The sequence below is a fragment of the Protopterus annectens genome, chromosome 1.part1, assembly GCF_019279795.1.
Source record: "Protopterus annectens isolate FY-2018-M chromosome 1.part1, PAN1.0, whole genome shotgun sequence".
NCBI classification, from domain to species: domain Eukaryota; kingdom Metazoa; phylum Chordata; order Ceratodontiformes; family Protopteridae; genus Protopterus; species Protopterus annectens.
In genome coordinates this window covers 162,178,480-162,198,232 of record NC_056726.1, presented here as the reverse complement: position 1 = coordinate 162,198,232, position 19,753 = coordinate 162,178,480, and positions in this window count along the sequence as shown.

Sequence of the window (19,753 nt, the reverse complement as noted above, 5' to 3'; positions counted from 1 at the left end):
GGCCAGTACCAGGGCTCCTGATATAAATCAGAAGACTGTGACTGTCTCGCCCATGATCTCACCAGTGCCAATGGTATCCCTCAGACTGGTGAGCAAGTCCGGCACCACTATACTGAATTGAAGCAGACGAAGAGGGAGCTTTTGGATGAGTGTGTCCAAGATGCAAGGCAGAGGGGTGATGTCCCAGCAGTGTGTAAGTATTCATATCAATAACTCTTTACCAAAGTCCAGCTTGTGTATGTGATGGATAGGTATGGCTAAATATTTCTCTATTCCATTTACAGCTGCAGCTGAGTGGGCTGTGAATGAGGAAGTCCTTGCCAGTAGGTTGCAAAGGCTGTGTTGCGAGTCTGGTGAGTAACAATCCTGCTTGTAGTAGTCATACCAAGTAAATATAAAGTAGTAGAAAGTCACCTGGCAGTATAAAAAAATATGCATGTGTTGTACTGCATAAAGCAGACAATATGACAGTAATAGTCCCATATAGGTGATATTTTAATAAAACCATAACTGCCAGGCAATAAAGTTCTAAATCCTGGACTGGTTTTGTTTGCACTGCTATTGTATGGCATTTAGTGTTGCAGTCTCTGAATAGTAATGTTGTGTTAACCACTGTTACCCACACTGTGCTACATAAAAAAATATGTCTAGGAATGTCTGTATAAGACTGTTGTAAGTACAAGTTTTGATTGTACAACCAAGAGAGACTTAGATAGAAAACACTGAAGGAGCAGACAGCAGTTTCTAAATAACTCACTCTGATGAAACACAATTTGTTGTATTTTTAGCACACACAGCCATGGTTTGAATCCTGGGAGTGGTAGTAAGCTGTATGCATACCTCTCAACTGTACAGATTTTCGCAGAATGTCCAGATAAAATTAGCTCATATTTTTGGCCTGTTCCTCTTTCTCCCTCGCAAATCACTGGGATGACCTCAGAATTGTAGTCGCTAAATAATGACATACATTTGAGTTTTAGACTGCTAATCCTTCAGAAGGTGTATATTAAAACAAATCCTGTTACTCTAGCAATGCTCAAGGTTTATAAGAGCAATATTCAAAATATTTCCCTATTTGTGCCCCCATGTTGTCAGGCTTTGTCCAGAGTTTGTGCATGAAGAGATTGAGAGGTATGTGAATAATTTTAACTAGGAATCTGGGAATATGTGTAGAAACAGACAGGTAGTGTTAACAAACATTCACCCCACAGGTCTTTCAGATAAGAACACGGTAACTGCCTGGCAATAAAGTTTTACATTCTGGACTGGTTGTGTTTACTCTGGTATTGTATGACCTGACATGTAGCATTCACCAAGATCTGACATCAGAATAGTACTGTTGTTTCAACCACTGTTTCTCACACTGTGTTACATAAAAATATGTCTAGGAATGTCTGTATAAGACTGTTGTAATTACAAGGTCAGATTGTACAACCAAAAGAGACTTAGACAGAAAACACTGAAGGCACAAACAGCAATTTCTAAATAGCTCACTCTGATGAAATAGCAATTGTTGTATTTTTAGCAGACACCAGGCATGGTTCAAATCCTGGGAGTGGTAGTAAGCTGTTTGCATAATCATACCTTTCAACTGTACAGATTTTCCCAGAATGTCCAGATATTTGGCTCATATTTTTGGCCTGTCCCTCTTTTTTCCCTGGTAAATCACTGGGATGATATCAGGATTGTAGTCACCAAATAATGACATACATTTGAGTGTCAGACTTCAAACCCTTCAGAAAATGTATATTAAAACAAATCCTGGTACTCTAGCAACTGTCTTAAAAGTTTATAAGAGCAATATTCAAAATATGCCCCTATTTGTACCCCCATGTTGTCAAGCTTTGTCCAGATGTTGTGCATGAAGAGATTGAGAGGTATGTGCATAATTCTAACTAGGAATCTGGGAATATGTGTAGAAACAGTCAGGTAGTGTTAACAAACATTCCCTCCACATGTCTACCAGGTAAGAGAAGTAGAATTTAGCGATAAGACAGTTGAAGTATACATTGTGTACAAACATACCACTGCCCAAACCAAGGCCATAGGGTATTGTATTAATACCTGTAGAGTAATGATTAGAGCAATGATCATTAAAGTTGTGAGTACTGCAAGGATATATAAGTTGTTCATAGGTTCATAGGTAGGTACTAGGCTATTAGCCCTAGGGCCTATATAAGCCTAGCCAAAAAGGTAGCCTGGCTTTCACCACCCGAGAAAATAATTTTCCTTTGCTCCTGTTGAGCAGAGCCACAGAGGTGATCCCTGGAGTGAATTTCCTATTTCCCATCCAATCATCAAGATTTTTCTTGAAGAGTGCTAATGAGGAGCTTTGTTTGATATAGATAGGTAGTTTGTTCCAGAGTATGGGAAGTCTCTGGGACAGAAATCTATCCCTCCAGCATGTTCTGTTTATTGTAGTGACAAGGTTTAGGTCCCTAGAGCATGCAGCTCAGAGGGGATTGGGATTTCTTTAAGTGGAGCATATCCAACAGCTCTGGGTTTGACATAGCTTTGTATGTTAGGCAGAGATCGCCTCTGAGTAAGCGATATGCGATGGAGTAAAGCTGGAGTTTTTTTGAGACGGTCTGTGTAGGGCATCTGTTTGAGGCTGGTAATCCTCTTTGTGAGGTATTTCTGCCGCCTTTCCAGTTGTTGCAGATGTCGTGTGAGGTACATACCAAAAGGGGTGTTGTACTCTATAATGGGTCTATGAGTAACGAGTAGAGGGGAACAATGACCTCTTTTTCCTGGATGAGAAACTTTTTATGATGAGGTGTGCCATGTAGAAGAATTTCCTAACTACTGTGGCGATGTGATTATCAAAAGTGAGACTACTGTCCACCTGTGTCCCAAGGTCTATTATCACACTTTCAGTGTTAAGTAGACTACCACCTATGTGGTAGCTCATGGGTACAGAGTTTTTACCAAAGGGGTGACAATGCACTTTTTGGCATTGAGCTTGAGGCCATGGCTTTGACATGAGGCATCTGTCTCTGTGAGGCCCTTTTGTAGGATGTCAACATCATTAGGAGTTTTGATTATGGCTCCTAGTATGCAGTCATCTGTGAACTTCATTAGCCAAAGACCTTCTGTGTTAGCCTGTACTTCAGAAAAGAAGATACCAAACAGGAGAAGACTCAGGACTGAACCCTGTGGTACTCCACTTGTCACTGGTCTGAAGCTGGATTTGGAGTCTGTCACTTTCACAGTGTGGGTTCTGTCAGTGAGCCAGTTAGCAACCCATCTTGTGACATAGGGATTTATACCTAATCTAGTGAGTTTATCTATAATTCCAGAGTGGGGGATGGTGTCAAAAGCCTTGGCGAGATCTAGATAGGCTGTGTGAACCACCTTACCCTCATCTACGGCTTTGGTGAATGCTTCATAGAAGTCTATCAGGTTTAGGAGACATGATCTGCCTTTTACAAAACCAAACTGGGTGGGGTCCAGAGTTTGGAGATTACCAATGTCTTTGTGTATAAGATCCATGATGATACATTCCATGGCCTTGCAGACCAGGCTTGTTAGGCTAATGGGGCAGTAGTTCCCGGGGTCTGTGGTGGCTCCCCCTTTGTGGAATGGGATAACCATTGCTGTTCCCCATTCAGTGGGCACAAAGCCTGAGGTGAGGCTATGATTGAACATGTTGCTTAGGTGGGGTGCCAGTTCATTCTGCAGTTCATGTAGAATGCAGCCTGAGAGGTTGTCAGGTCCCATGGATGCTGTGTTCTTAGCTTTGAAGAGTGTGTTTTTTAGCTGTGCAGCCATGATTACAGGAACTTTGCATTCTTCTGGTATAGAGATGGGCCCTTTAGGGGATGAAAGGGGGGTAAAGTTAGCATTGTAACTATCTGCCACGATGTTGGCAATATCAGTTGGTTCTGTATATTTATTGCCATTGTGCTGTAACTCAGAGCAGATCTGAGTGTTACCGTTGAGATTCTTGACATAGCTATAGAATGCTTTGTGGTTGTCTTTAGAATCAATGGAGATTTTGTTTTCATAACTAGCTTTGGAGGATTTTATGAGGGATCTCAGCTTCTTACTGAGGTTGACCAGGGAGTTCCTCCAATCATGGGATTTTACTCTTTTTTTACAACAGTTTCTTTCTTCTGTTGTAGAGTTTATTTATGGCAGGGGACCACCAGATTGGCTTCCCTTTTTTGGAGGATAGCATCTTGGTTCTGTTAGGGATAGCATAATCCATGCACTCATGCAAGTGCTTATAACGTGCATTTATGTAGGATTCAGCAGTTATACCTTTATTGTCCATATGCATGGGTGTCGTGAAGTTAAGCCACTTCTGTCCTAAGAAGTGTGAAGTTGGCTTTGGAGAAACTTTTTACTGTGGTTTCCCTAATCGGGGGGTGGGGGCGGGATGTGGATGTCTAAGGTGATTAGCTTGTGGTTGGATATGACCAACGAGGAATTGGCCTCTGGTGTGGAACACCGGTCACCCATGTTGGTAATGACCAGGTCTAGGATATTGCTGCCCCTGGTGGGGGTGTGGATAAGTTAATTCAAGGCATTGTAATTTATGAATTCCAAAAATATTGAGCAAAAGAGTTGGTACATGAGTAGTTTTCCCAGTCAATGATAGAGTAGTTGAAATCGCCCATTATTAGTGTGTTGGGTTGTACCCTAATATTTTCCAGTGTATGAAGAAATGAGGAATGGGAATCCTGGGGCATGGTGGGGGATCTGTAGCAAGTTACAATTTGGATTGCAGTCTTGCCCAGAGGTAGTTGCACTTGGATATTCTCGGATGCATTATTCTGAGCAACTGGCCTGGAGGTGTGGATATCCTTAATGAATATGGACACACCTCCGCCTTTAGTGTTTCAGTCCAGGTTAGGTGGCCGAAAGGTGTGGTATGAATTATAGTCTGGTAATGCAGGGATGCTCTCTGGAGCCTTGAACCAGGTCTCTGCGACTGCACAGATGTCGATGTTCTCCATTTTAAGGAGTGCCTCGAGTGAATGCATTTTGATGTTTAGACTTCTAGCATTGAGTAGCATTACCCTCAGATTTTGCTTGCTTGTACCTGTTAAGGTGGTGAATTTGTCATTTGAACCTTGCCTAAAAAAGGCACTATAGGGGTGGCAAGAGCCTTAGCCAGTATCCGGAATCCCAAGGGCTACAGGTGGAGGCCATTTCTGGCAAAGCATCGTGGTCTGTTGATCATGTCATCCCAGGCAGACAGATACTGGATCCCCTTAGAATGACACCAGAAGCTTAGCCAATTGTTGAAGTAAATCATTTTGTCCTTATACTGTGGTATCATTCTGGGTGATGGCAGGATGCTACTTAGGGCTAGGGTCATACCTACCTGGGCTACAAGATCAGAGAGCTCCTCCATGTCTCTTTTCATGTAGTCCAGGGAGGTACATCTCAGGTCATTCTCACCAACATGGACAATGACAGAGTAATATTTGTACTTGTTGTGGAGTGACCTGAGTGCGTGCATTATGTGGCATATCCTGGCACCCAACAGGCAGCTGACAATAACTTTCTCCTTGTTTAGCCTAGTGAGTGAAACATCAGTGTGCCTGACTATAGAGTCACCTATGACTAGAGTGTTGGGTACATTGTTATGACTTATGGGCTGTGGTTGAGTGCCACACTGAGTTTGTGGGCTATGTGTCATTTGCTTTGTGTTGGGGGGTGGAGGTTGCTTGCGTTTCTGCTTTGGAGGTCTCTCTTGCTTAAGCAGATTTTTATTGAGAGCCTCCATGAATGTAGGTGTGTGTTTCATGTTTCTATGTGTGTGTTTTGGTGGTGTAGATTTTGAGGGACTATGTGATGAGCGTGGTGTGGTGCAAGTGTTTACCTTCTCCTCTTGACTGTTTAGTCCAGTCTTGGGTGAAGAGAGTTTTGCTTCCAGTTTGGCTATATAAGTGCATCTCTCTCAGGTTGTAGTGTTGGATGGTAGGAGGAGAGGGTTGTCTGTGTACATGAGGCAATTTCTGCATTGCCCCAAGATGCCCAGATTCATCAGGTAGACAGGAGAAAACACCAGGAGCTGACCCTTAGACATGCCTGGATAGGCGCTTATTTATAAGTACTAAAAACTGTTTTCCTCTAGACAAGTGAAGAAAGTTGAGTGCTGTAGTAATTTGTAGCTTATTTAGTGATTAAGAGTTCTGAACAATTGCTGAGCTCAAACAAACAGATTTTAGTGCTAAAACTAAAAAACTGACTCGTTCTATGGGAAAATTTGAAGAGCAGACTTTATGGCACCAGGAATAGTTTATCCCTAGCTAAGCGGTGATGCATAAAGTGTGTATATATATATATATATATATATATATATATATATATATATATATATATATATATATTTTTTTTTTTATAACAGTGGCAAATGAGCAAACTGATTTAAACAAATTAACCAATTAACCAATAAAAAGCTAAAATTGTTAATTGACATCTCCCCGCCCACCATATCTGCAACAATAATCTAAACACACAAATCAATGGGTAAGTTTACACCAAACCTACTTTTGGGACATATGCCCTATTGTTCAGCAAATATTTAAATGTGTTTCTATTAATGTTCCATGTTGAAATACTATCATTGGTGGCCTGTTGCTATTAATGTAACCTGCATGCTGTTGTAGTGGCCACTGTGGTTCCATATATGCATGTGTTCTGTTCCAAATCTGTTGTTTTGGGTTAATGGGAATATCTATGCATGCTGTTATAACTAATCCTGGATTGTGTCAACTATTACTAATCCACATATGTTCTAAAACTGTAACACCATAACACATTTGGGAAGTCCGGTCCCAGCGGACCCACCTCTCCCACCTCATCTGGCCATGGCATTGGACCTCAGCAAATCTGAGACCCACTCCGAGACCTCCTTGTCCACTGATCCTGCACCACCTTCAGGTGAAACCGCCTTACGGGATGGGGCTCGCCCCCCCCCCCTGGAGTTGGTGTGGACAGGATCCTGTCACTCGAAGCTAGGCCAGTATTTGGTGTGTAGCGAGCCCAAAAGAAGTTTGGAGATCTGCTATGCCAGCTTGAGGGCAAAATGGTGCAATTAGAGGGTCAGCCTGCCCCTCCTGCTCAGCCCCCAGCACAGCCACCTTTGGGGCCGTGAAGGTGCAGTGGTGAACGTCCATGGATGGTGACCTCAGTCCCACTGTTTCTATTTGGGAGCTCATGGGCTTCCGCTTTCCAAATACCCCCCTCCCATCCGAGGTGTTTACATTCCACACACACACACACACACATATATATATATATATATATATATATATATATATATATATATATATATATATATGCATACATGTCCCAAAATGCCCATACAAACATATGCTGCTGATAGACCACCCACAACTGGGGCAGCATGCATGCACAGTTGGATACAAAACCAGCCATGACACTCACATCTGCCTCCCCAGTCCAAATAAATTAGTGAACAGCACTCTGATACAGAATCATGGTAGGCCATACACAATGGCCAGACATACAACAATCTCTGAGCAAAACAAATAAAATATACACCACAACGAACACTCAAGGAAAACTTCTTATACCACAGAAAAAAGAAGACTCCACAGCAACCCTGAAGAATTTAATCCACTGGAAGACAGAATTCACAGTAACAAAAATACAAAACCAATACTCAGATTTCGTTCTCTCTAGCGCCTCGGCAAATAGCCTTTACAGAGTAAAAGATGTTCTTATACTAACTTTCAACTCTTTTTATATCTTACAAACCCCTCCCAAATCAATTCACAATCAATTATTCAATTGATTCAAACAATTAGTTAAACTTTTTTAACTAATTGTTTGAATCAATTGAATAATTGATTGTGAATTGATTTGGGAGGGGTTTGTAAGATATAAAAAGAGTTGAAAGTTAGTATAAGAACATCTTTTACTCTGTAAAGGCTATTTGCCGAGGCGCTAGAGAGAACGAAATCTGAGTATTGGTTTTGTATTTTTGTTACTGTGAATTCTGTCTTCCAGTGGATTAAATTCTTCAGGGTTGCTGTGGAGTCTTCTTTTTTCTGTGGTATAAGAAAACAAATAAAATGTCTGAACATAGCAAAGAAAAATAAAACCAGCTAGTAGTTCACACAATTTTATTTGGGTTCCTATTAGATGACCGAAGACGCATTTGGTCGAACTTAAAACAACGAAAATGCAAAATAGCGAATCGGCTTTTAAGCAAATTCTTTCCCAGGGAAAGAATTTACTTGGCCGTTTCCATTACTTTGCCATTTTCGGCACTGCAGTGCAATCTCAGAGTTGGAATATTTAAATAGGGGGTGGGGAGCACAGCCCCCCACTTTATGTATTTTTTCAAATTTTTTTTTTTTTTGAACAGCGATTTTTTTCCCTTGGAAAAAAAATTGCTGTTCTGAGCTTTCGAGATTGTAAGCTTTCGCTTACATGGGGTCGATTATTCATCGTTCGCTTTTTTAAGTGTTCATTGATATAATATAGACCCTTTTGTTATACTCTGATGTCTTGGCCAAAGCCTTCAGTTAGTAAACATCACCAGAAATACATGCCTTAATCCCAAGAAGCAATTAACACATAATTAAATAACTGAATACATGGCATCCAATTACACTTCTCATTTTACCCCTTACGGGATAAAGTATTACAGTTAATATTAATACAATGAAGCCTGCAAGTAACAATTATCCTTTTATGAATGTATCATCACACTGAGGAACAGACATTTTCAGAAACAGTACCTTGAGACCCACTACTGTCCCAATGGTGTGATTTATTCGAATGTACAGCTATAGAACTGACATATTTCTTATCAGTAATATGTCTGCCATGTTCTAATAGCCTAGTCTTAAAACATGTGTTACTGTCCCCCACATAAAATATGTTACATGTCCATCTAAGAGCATTCTCTGTACACCTACCTCTTGAATCTACAGACTACAACATGTTTCCCAGCCATTCCCCTCAGCAGGAATTACAGAAGAAAATAATGTTAGACCAGTATACCTATCTACCTACTACTGTATGACATCTAGACAAAGCCTGACATAATTAGTGGACAGAAGCCCACATACGCAGCCATACAGGAAATATTGCTGTTATATACTGAGAAAGTTGCTGGTGTTACAGAGTTTGTTGTAACATATCTTTTCTGAGGGATATAAAGTCAGAAAAACAAATGGATGTTACCATCTACATAATGCAATCACCAGAGTATGCAACTGATTTGCCATGGACAACACCTGCCTGGAGAACAGCCCATACATAACAGGCTAACCTGTGGCCATTATGTGGATGGCCCTACAGTTGACAGCAATGCAGAGACAGAACTTTGTCAAACTGAAAGCCATGCAGACGTTGCAGGTGCAGACAAACCCTGTTAAACTTGCAGTATTCCCAACATATTACAGCAATACTCACATTCTGCTCCTAAGTCCTGAACCTTCCCCACCATTTAGTTGGCTTGTCTCCACAGGTCTTGTTGTAAGAGGTAGTAGCCCACATAACTCCAGGTTGTCTTCCTCACAAGTAAGAGAAAGAGCCAGTGCCCACATGGAGTACTCATTTAAAGGAGTGTGTTGCCATGACATTGGCTGTTGGAAGAACTACACAGCTGCTCTGTATGCAGTTAGCAAGTGGGGAACCCCAATAAGTGCACAGGCCATCAACTGGTCATGAGCATCACCTACAAAAGCCATGCTGCCACCTATTCAAACCAGCTCTATCTCTGTAGTGCACATGTCAAGAGAGGGAAATAGCAAATGAGACATAAAGTGAAAAAAGACAAGAAAGAAAAAAGGTAAGTGGAACGTAAGCAAGTAATCGAATCTAGTACTTGGTCTGTAATAATAGGAAATATGGTTTGGAGGAATATATGTCCCAATAAAACATGCTGTACTAAGGTCCTACTAAACAGCTGCTATGACCATAGCATCTGGCCCTCTATGCAGTGGGAGATATCACAGATATACCTCTCAATTGTACAGATCCTCACAGAATGTCCACATTTTACCATCATGTATTTTTGTCTGTTTCTCCTGAAATCTGTACTTTACTGGCAAATAGCTGAGGAATGAAGTCATCAGGTAATGACAAAACACTTGAGTTTGAGACTCCACATCCTTAAGAATATTCACTGTAATGCTAAATGTATCATTCTATGAACTTCCTATGTTTGTAGCAGGTATATTTAAAGTCTGTCCCTATTTATCACCCATCATTTTAGGGGATGTGTATTGGAACATCGAAATGGCAAAATACCGAATGCCATTACATTGAAATGCTTACATCGAAACACATAACATTGAAACATGAAAACTCTTTCATATGTGGAGTGAATGTTAAAAACAAATTACTACATGCAGGGGGCAAGACCCCCTGCACCCCCCAGACCACCTGCTACTTAAATATTCCAATCCAGGGATCACACTTCAGTGCACTACACTGCAGAAATGGAAGATTTCCGTTTGCTGCACTGTAGCTCAATCTCAGAGTTGGTATATTTAAGTAGTGGAGGGTGTGGGGGGTGCAGGGAGGCTTGCCCCCTGCATGTAGTAATTTGTTTTTAACATTCACTCCACATATGAGCGAGTTTTCATGTTTCGATGTTATGCGTTTTGATGTAAGCATTTCAATGTAATGGCATTCGATATTTTGCCGTTTTGATGTTCCCTTATTGTATGTCCCCATTGGAAGTTGTCATTGACAACCTTTTGATGATTTGCTAGTTCAATGTAACAAGTTTGATGTAACAGCATTCGATATTTTGCCGTTTCGATGTTCCGATATAGACTCCATTTTAGGCATTGTCCAGATGTGATGCTCTGAGAGGTTGTGAGGTGGGAACACAGCTCATGAGCCTGACCCACTTGTGAAAGAACAGCTCACAAAGACAGCTTCAGGGGTGTCTGTCAAACAGTTGTGACTGTGCCACTTCTAGACCAGTTAATGGGATGTTTTCCATATCCATATTACCTGTGATTATGGGTATGACACATCATTGCCTTGTAAAGCTAATACACCTATAGAGGGCATGTGCATAGTAGAATACTGTTGCAGATGTGTGTTGAATTCCATGTGACATATTGACTTAATAACATTAAAATGTACAGTGTTCTGCTGGACAATAAGCACATTTGTGACTGATATCTGTAGTCACATACACATATACCTGTGTTATGTCACCCAAACCATTGGCAGGTCTGTGAGCAATGGCATTGTAACATAATAGCCTACTTATGACTGTTGGACATCTTCCAGGTTATCAGAGTGATGTCACACCCTATTGTGCAATCAACATACTAATGTATGGTGCAGCTATATTAATACAGTATCAATACTGATGTCACTTTTGACACCCATTTATGTGTGCCATTGTCCAGACATACTGCTGTAACAGGTTGAGAAGTATGACTGAGCAGCAAGACTGTGAATACAGTGTGCTATACTTACATTCAATAGAAATGTATACCAGGTATTCCCTGAGCATATGTATGTATGCATATTTTCAGCTGGAAGGCACAGAACTAATCACATGGGTTTCAAGCAGCCAGGTAAATAGGTTGTGCATGTTGCACATGTGTGTTATATCAGTGTCAGTGCATACCACAGACTTATATGTGTACAGCTACTGTGGTTGCATTGCCCTGACACTGATGGGGGTACTGGAGTAGGCATGACTATCAGGTATTAATCAGAGAAGTGTCCACCTGTGTAATGAGCATCTGTCCATACCTACCACTGCCAGCTATATCAACACCTCTATACAGTGGATAATCACAAGTGCACACACCCCGTCAGAATGCCAGGTTTGTGCGCTTTATGACAATCAGACCACAGAAGATAATTTCATAATGTTTCTCATCTTGAATGTGACCCCTAACCTGTCCAATTCCATTGCAATACAATCAAAGGTGTTTCTTAGAAGGTGAGCAACTATTGCCAAGTGAAGATGTGCCACAATGTTAGAGTCCATACCAAGATAGATGAATACTGTAACCATCTCGACAGGTGCATACACAAGTTTAAGGGTGTGTGCACTCATTCAACTGGCTTATTGTACTGTTATTTCCATATGTTTTCGCAAACCAGATTGTTATGTTTTCAGTTGAATTGTACAGGCTATAGGTCACACTACAGGTGACAATTGTTATGAAATGAGTTATTGTGGTGTCATGTTCCTATTGCACAAATACCAGGCAGTGATTCAGGGGTGTGTAGACTTTATATCCACTGTAGCTATATAGACACAGCAGTACCTGACTTATTTATCTAGCCTCCACCAAGGTAGAGTAATCCACTTTGGTGGACAGCAGCAATACATAAACCATATAATAGGTTGCTGCATTGGGTGTACAGGGACATATAGGTGCAGGCAACAACTTTGAAGCAAGTCCACCTATATCTGAGCAAGCAGATAACTTCACAGGTGACGTCCTGTAAGGCTGACTATGACTATGAATCAGACATATCCACACCACCAAGGACAATTGCATACAAGTCTCCACATATGTTGTAAGCCTCAGATGAAACCACACAATTCACCCTGTACTGGGGGTAAAGAACAACTCATACACACATGCCATGGATATAGGCAACTTGCACCACATTGATTAGGTGAGAACACCGTCACCATGTCCACCCCAGTCGTACATGGAGATATGCAAATCAACCACACTCCTCCCCACAGCAATGGTGAGCATGTTCATATTGCCTACTGATGGCAACAACAGCATATCTCCATGGGGTATACTAACATCAGTATCTGCCTCCTACATGAACTCAGGCATGTGCTCAGAGCTCCATCACACACCACAGTCAAACACAGACCTGCTACCATCCACCCACCATCCACATGGAAGATGACCACTGTCAACCCTCTACACAGAAATGAATGGAGGATAGAGGCTTATACAATCAAGTGTCCAACATTGGGGGTAATAAGATAGCTCTGGGACAGGCGTGTAATGCAAGCTGCTATAGCCATGATAGCTTCGAGGTTTCTGGGGTAGTCTGGATTTTTTGCAAGTAATAGCCACTGTTGATGTGCATTTTGACAACTGTATGAGGTCCTGTGATCTTTTCCTGTTCATGTCTTCCAGGTAACATGCAGAGTGCTTGCTACCAGCATTCTCTGTTGGGGGAACAGATATCATCACCCAGTATGTGATTGGACATTATGCCCTGTCATGTAGATGGAGAGCAGAAGATGTGCGGGTAAGGACTGCCCTCTGGAACAGTGTGGTCCACAGGGTAAATGATGCCAGACTGCACAGCAGAACTTACGTGCATGTACAGCATTGGGCCACCAACTTCAAATGCCATGCCCATCAATGGACTGCTGCTGTAGCAAGGGAGCGGCTAGACACAGGTGGGGGCCCAGCCATCCAGCCCTCACTGACACCCACCAAAGAGCTCCTCACCACACTTGGGCTCCTCACCACACTTGGGCCACATGCCAAACGCACAAGCCATGACACTGAGGGAAGCATTGTGGAGGTGGGTTGCATACACACACGCAAACACACATACACACACACACACACACACACACACACACACACACACACACACACACACACACACGCTGGATGAGGAGTGTGCAGGTAAGGGCCCAGTGGGGATTAGTACACTAATGTATCAGACATACATGAATCTGTATTGTATCTACATGCATGTGTCAGGTCCAACTGTGGTTGTGAATAAGGTTTCTAATGCACAGAGGTGCACATCTATGGCGAGGACAGGACATTGTGTATTATTCCGGTTAGTATTGTAGATGTGCAGACATGCTGCAGCCATCCTGCACCAAGGCCACATGTGCATCTGCTGACAATAACACCCTCTCACAACTACCTAGGACCCTCTGATCTGCATATGGGACAGCAGCCTGAAGCTGGTGAGTATGACATTGTTCTGTTGTTGCCTGGCAATACCCCAGGCATGTGAACTGCATGCAATTTACAATGCTCACAACCATCAGTAATAGCTATATTGCTTTATGTAATAGCTATATTGCTTGTTGTGCATGTTCACTTGTGCTGGGGTTAACTGTATTGCATCACCACAGTGGTCACCACTGTGGCCTATCTGACGCAAACTCCCTCACAACATGTCAGTGCCAAGACGTCTGGACAGAGGCCAGCAAATTGTGCTGGACAAACAGCCTCAGTTAAAGTCATGCGTGACACATTACTGGTATACAGTGGATATAAATTATGTACACACCCCTCTTAAGACTCAAGGTGTTCCTGTTACATACTAATTAGGACCACAGTATGACAGTTCACACCTCTTCCAGCCTTTAATGTGACCCATAATAGGTACAGTTCACTTGTAAATCAAAGCATCTGGACTCTTGTATTGCACCTACAAGGCTGGCCTCCTGTGAGGGTGGCAGACATCCTATCAGTATGATGTTTCAGTTAGGTATGATACCTCATGCTGCCATGTGTGTCAGTACACTCACTGTGGCCTATTTGGCTATAATATCACATACATGGGAATTGTTAAGGCACACAGACCACTTCTGACCACGTCTAGGTTTCAAACATATGAATATTCCAGACACATCTGTACAGAAGACTGTACAATGGGTTAACCTGCTGTATGTGAGGCAGATGCTGTTACCACACTATATAAAGTAATGGCAGTGGGAGGTGGTCACCAGCCGTGTATGGTATACACATCAAAATGGTATAAGCCACACACAATATGATTGTCACACACAAACAGTTGCCAGCATTAGGATTAGTACTCCTGTCTATCTAGGTATCCTTACTATAGTGCTACACAGTTAGCAGACACGCCACAGAGCTCATACATTTCCTACTCTTCCAAAGGTACTGCTAAGGTGGATGACATCAACAGGTCTACTAAATTGGAGTGAAGGGAAGTGTAAAGGGAAGTATACATTTCAAAAATGTTATGAGCCAGAATGTACATGATTCACACACACTTGTCAGTATTGAGATTAGAGCTCCTGCCTATCTAGGTATTCTTACTATAGTGCTACTAAGTTATCAGATGTGCCACAGAGCTAATACACTTCCTCCTCTTCTAAAGGTAACTCTAAGGTGGATGACATCAACAGGTCTACTAAATTGGAGTGAAAGGAAGTGTAAAGGGTAGTATACAGGTCAAAAATGCCACAAACCAAACAGTACATGATTCACACACACTTGCCAGTACTGGGATTAGAACTCCAGCCTATCTAGATATGTTTACTATAGTGTTACACAGTTACCGCACATGCTACAGAGCTTACTGAACTTTCACATGTCCAAAGCTGCTGATAACTGCTCAGCTGTGCTAAAGAATTACAGGTAACAGACAGTCTGCCTTTTGTTCCACCTGTTCATCATGCTAGTTATTTCTGTCTTGCACCTCAGCTAGCATTATGGTTTGGCATTTCACCAGGTTTTTGTATCAAGAAGTGTGGCACACCTGGCAGCAGTCAGCATTACTCGTTTATCACAGATGTAGCTCCAGTACTTACTAGTTATGTCCACCCCTCCTGGCATGTTTGAAGAACAGTTATCTGTGCTTTCACCCATTACCCTGGTGCACTTGTCCATTCTGGTGCACTGTTGAAACTGCCTCATGTACACAGACAACCCTCCCCTCTGAACTCCAAACACTCAGACCTGTGAGGGTTACCCATATATCACCCAATGTGGACATATGCACTCTCCAGCAAAGACTGGACTAGCAGGTCAAGATGATAAGATCAACACCTGCACCACACCATGTGGAACATGTAGCTTACCATGATACCCACTTTGACAGCCATGACATACAGCGAAAAAGCCACACACCCACCTTCCCAGAGGCACTCAATGGACATTTACCCAAACAGCACAGACCAGCAAGGCAGACACCCACTCAGACACCGTGACATGGCACATGCCAAGGGACACATGTTTAACCTACACAGTGTGCCCCCATCCTAAGCTCCTAAGGCTAACCACCTTGCACAATACAGTGATCATGGGTAACTCAATACCTTAGGCACACACATCCCGCTCAATAAGTTGAATATGGAGCAGATACCAACCAAATATATATCACATGCCAGTATCTAACAAATGACACAGCCAGTCATGTCACTCCACAACAACTACATGTATCACTCCGTATCCATGTGGGTGTGAATGACTTGGGACACACCTCCCTGGACTACATGACAGGAGACATGGTTGAACTCTCTGATTATGTGGTCCAGGCAAATGTGAAAGTAGCCCTGGTCAGTGTACAGCTGTCACCCAGAATGATGCTGTGATACTATTAACTGCAACATTAGCTTATATATTATGTGTCATTCTCAGGGGATTCAGAAACTCTCTGCTTGGGATGACATAATTGACAGAACCCATTGACTTGCCATGGATGTCCTACATCTGTCACCACTGGGTTGCCAGGTACTGGCTAAGTGTCTTGCCAACCCTATGGTGCCTTATTAGGCAGTGTTCCTAATGTTATTGCCACCATAACAGCTACACATGTATGCGATCTGAGGGTCATGCTGGTCAACAGTGGACATCTCACTGTCAGGATGCAGTCATTCATAGCAGTCATTGGAGTGGAGGACACATGCTTGCTGTGATGGTGAGGTGGTTTACAGCAGCAGATAGCAGACCTGCAGTATCAGGCTATGACACATTCCACAGCTGTCAGCCCCCAAACATGGCCCACACCACACCTTCACAGGTGATGGTATCTCCATATTCATTATGGATAGGAAAACCTCCAGCCTAGCATCCCATCATAATGCACTGGAGATACTTCCAATACAGCCATCTTGGGGTAATGGTGCTATCCAGACCATAGCCTGCTATGGGTCCACATCTATGTCCCTAGACAGTCAATGCACATTCCTCAAAACCCTGCCATCTCTGATGGTCCAATGCAACACTGACATAGTACAAGTCTTCAACTATCCCTCCATCACCTGGGGAATGTAGTCAATTACCAGTACAATGACCCAACACTTCTGGGATTCATCATTTCCTTTGCCCTAGACCAACTCCTACTAACTCATGGTAGAGGATGCAACAACCATGACCTGTGTTGACCACTTAAATATGGGACCATTGCTCATCCCCAGATGTCAATCCCTGCATGGTGAGATTCACACAGGCTGTAATCAACATGGAACCCAACATGTCAGCCATACCCCCACAAAGATAACCATATCAAGATATTAAGATGCAACCAAACATCCTAATACTTGACGATTTCAACTGCCCTGCCATTAACTTTGAAAACTACTCATGTACCAACACCTTTGCCCAACGGTTCTTAGAATTCATAAATTCCAATGCCCTGGATCAACTATTCCATATTCCAACCAGGTGCTCCAATATCCTAGACCTGGTCATTAGCAACATGGGAAATCGACGCTCCACACCTATGGTCACCCCCTTGTTGGTGAGGTCTGACCATAAGCTAATCACCCTTGACATCCACATCCCTCCCCCACCCCCCAGTAAGGAAACCTCCGTAAAAAATTCTCCAAAACCAACGTCATGCTACTCAAGTCAGAAGTGACAAACTTCATGACACCCATGTAGTCGGGAACTGAATGTTCGACTGCTAAATCCTACACTAAGGCACTGTGCGAGCACATCTACTCATGCATGAATTGTGCCATCCCAAATAGAACCAAGATGCTCTCCTCCAAAAAAAGGAAGCCAATCTGGTGGTCCCCTACCATAAACAAACTTTACAACAAAAGGAAGAAACTGTTGCAGAAAAAAGGAAAATCCCAGGATGCAAAAAACTCCCTTACCAGCCTCAGTAAGAAGCTGAGATCCCTCATAAAATCCTCCAAATCTAGTTATGAAAATAAAATTGCCAAAGATTCCAAAGACAACCACAAGGCATTCTATAGCTATGTCAAGAATATAAATGGCAATGTTCAGATCTGCTTTGAGCTACAGCAGAATAGCATTAAATATACTGATCCCAAGGATATTGCCAATATCCTGGCAGATCAATTCAATGCCAACTTTACCCCCCTCTCACCCCTAAAGGGCTCATTTCAATACCGAAAGATTGCCAAATTCTGGTAATAATGGCCACACAGGTAAAAAATGCACTCTCCAAAGCTAAGAATACAGCATCCATAGGACCAGACAACATCTCAGGCTATGTACTACATGAACTACAAAATGAACTGGCACCTCACCTAAGTGTCATGTTTAATCATAGCCTCACCTCAGGCTTCATGCCCACTGAGTGGCACACAGCTACAGTTATCCCACTCCACAAGGGCATCTACCTTGGATCCCGGGAACTACTGCCCCATCAGTCTGATGACCCTGATCTGCAAGGACATGGAATGTATTATCATGGAACTTATAAACAAAGACACTGGCAACCTTCAAACACTGGACCCCACCCAGTTTGGGTTTCTGAAGGGCCGAGCTTGTCACCTGAACCTGATTGACTTCTTCTAATTAGTCTCCAGAGCTGTGCACGTGGGTAAGGCGGTCCACACAGCCTATCTGGACCTCACCAAGGCCTTCGACACCATCCCCCACTTTGGAATCATCGATAAAGTTACTAAGCTGGACATTAATCCCTACATCACTTGATGGGTTGCCAACTGGCTTACTGACAGAACCCACACTGTAAAAGTAACTGACTCCAAATCCAGCTCCAGAAAAGTGACAAGTGGAGTACCTCAGGGGTCAGTCCTAGGACCGCTCTTGTTTAGCATCTACTTCTCTGAAGTACAGCCCAACACTAAGGGATTCTGGCTAACAAAGTTTGCAGAATCCCCAAATTATGTGGATATTCTACAAAAGGGCCTTACAGAAACAGATGCTTGGTGCCAGAGCCATGGGCTCAAGCTCAATGCCAAGAAATGTATAGTTATCCCCTTTGGGAAAAAACATGTACCCATGAATTACCGCATAGGTGGCGGTACACTAAACACTGAAAGTGTGATAAGGGACTTAGGGACACAGGTGGACAGTGGTCTCACCTTTGATAACCACATCACCACAACAGTCAGGAAATCCTATGTGGCACACCTCATCACTAAGGGCTTTTCATCCAGAAAAAAGGAGGTCATTGTCCCACTGTACTCATCCCTCATTAGACCCATCAAAGAATACAATGCCCCATTTGATATGTGCCTCTCAGGACATCTGCAACAACTGGAAAGGCCACAGAAATACCTCACTAAAAGAATCACAGGCCTAAAGCAGATGCCCTATGCTGACCATCTAAAAAAACTCCAGCTATATTCTGTCGCATATAATCTACTCAGTGGTGATCTCTGTTTAACATACAAGGCCATGTCACACCCAGAGCTGTTGGACATGTTACACTTAAAAAAATCCCAATTTCTCAGAGCCACACACTCCAGGGATCTAAACCTTGCCATCACAATGAACAAAACATGCTGGAGGGATAGGTTCCTAACCCAGAGACTCCCCAGACTCTGGAATAGACTGCCCATACATGTCAAGCAGAGTGCCTCTTTGGCACTCTTCAAATGGAACCTTGACGATTGGATAAGAGATAGGAAATTCACCCTGAGGATCACTTCAGTCACCCTGCTAGACAGAGGTCCAGGGAAGTAAATATTGTGGAAAGAAATAGCCAGAGAATTGTTATGGCTAGGCTTGTATAGGTCCTAGGTCCAATAGCCTAGTACTAACCTAAGAACCTATGAACCACCTGCAAAAACTCTCCAAAGCTGACTTTGCAGCCATGAAAACAGGGGTGGATGTCCTCATTGCACCCATGGCAATGGGAT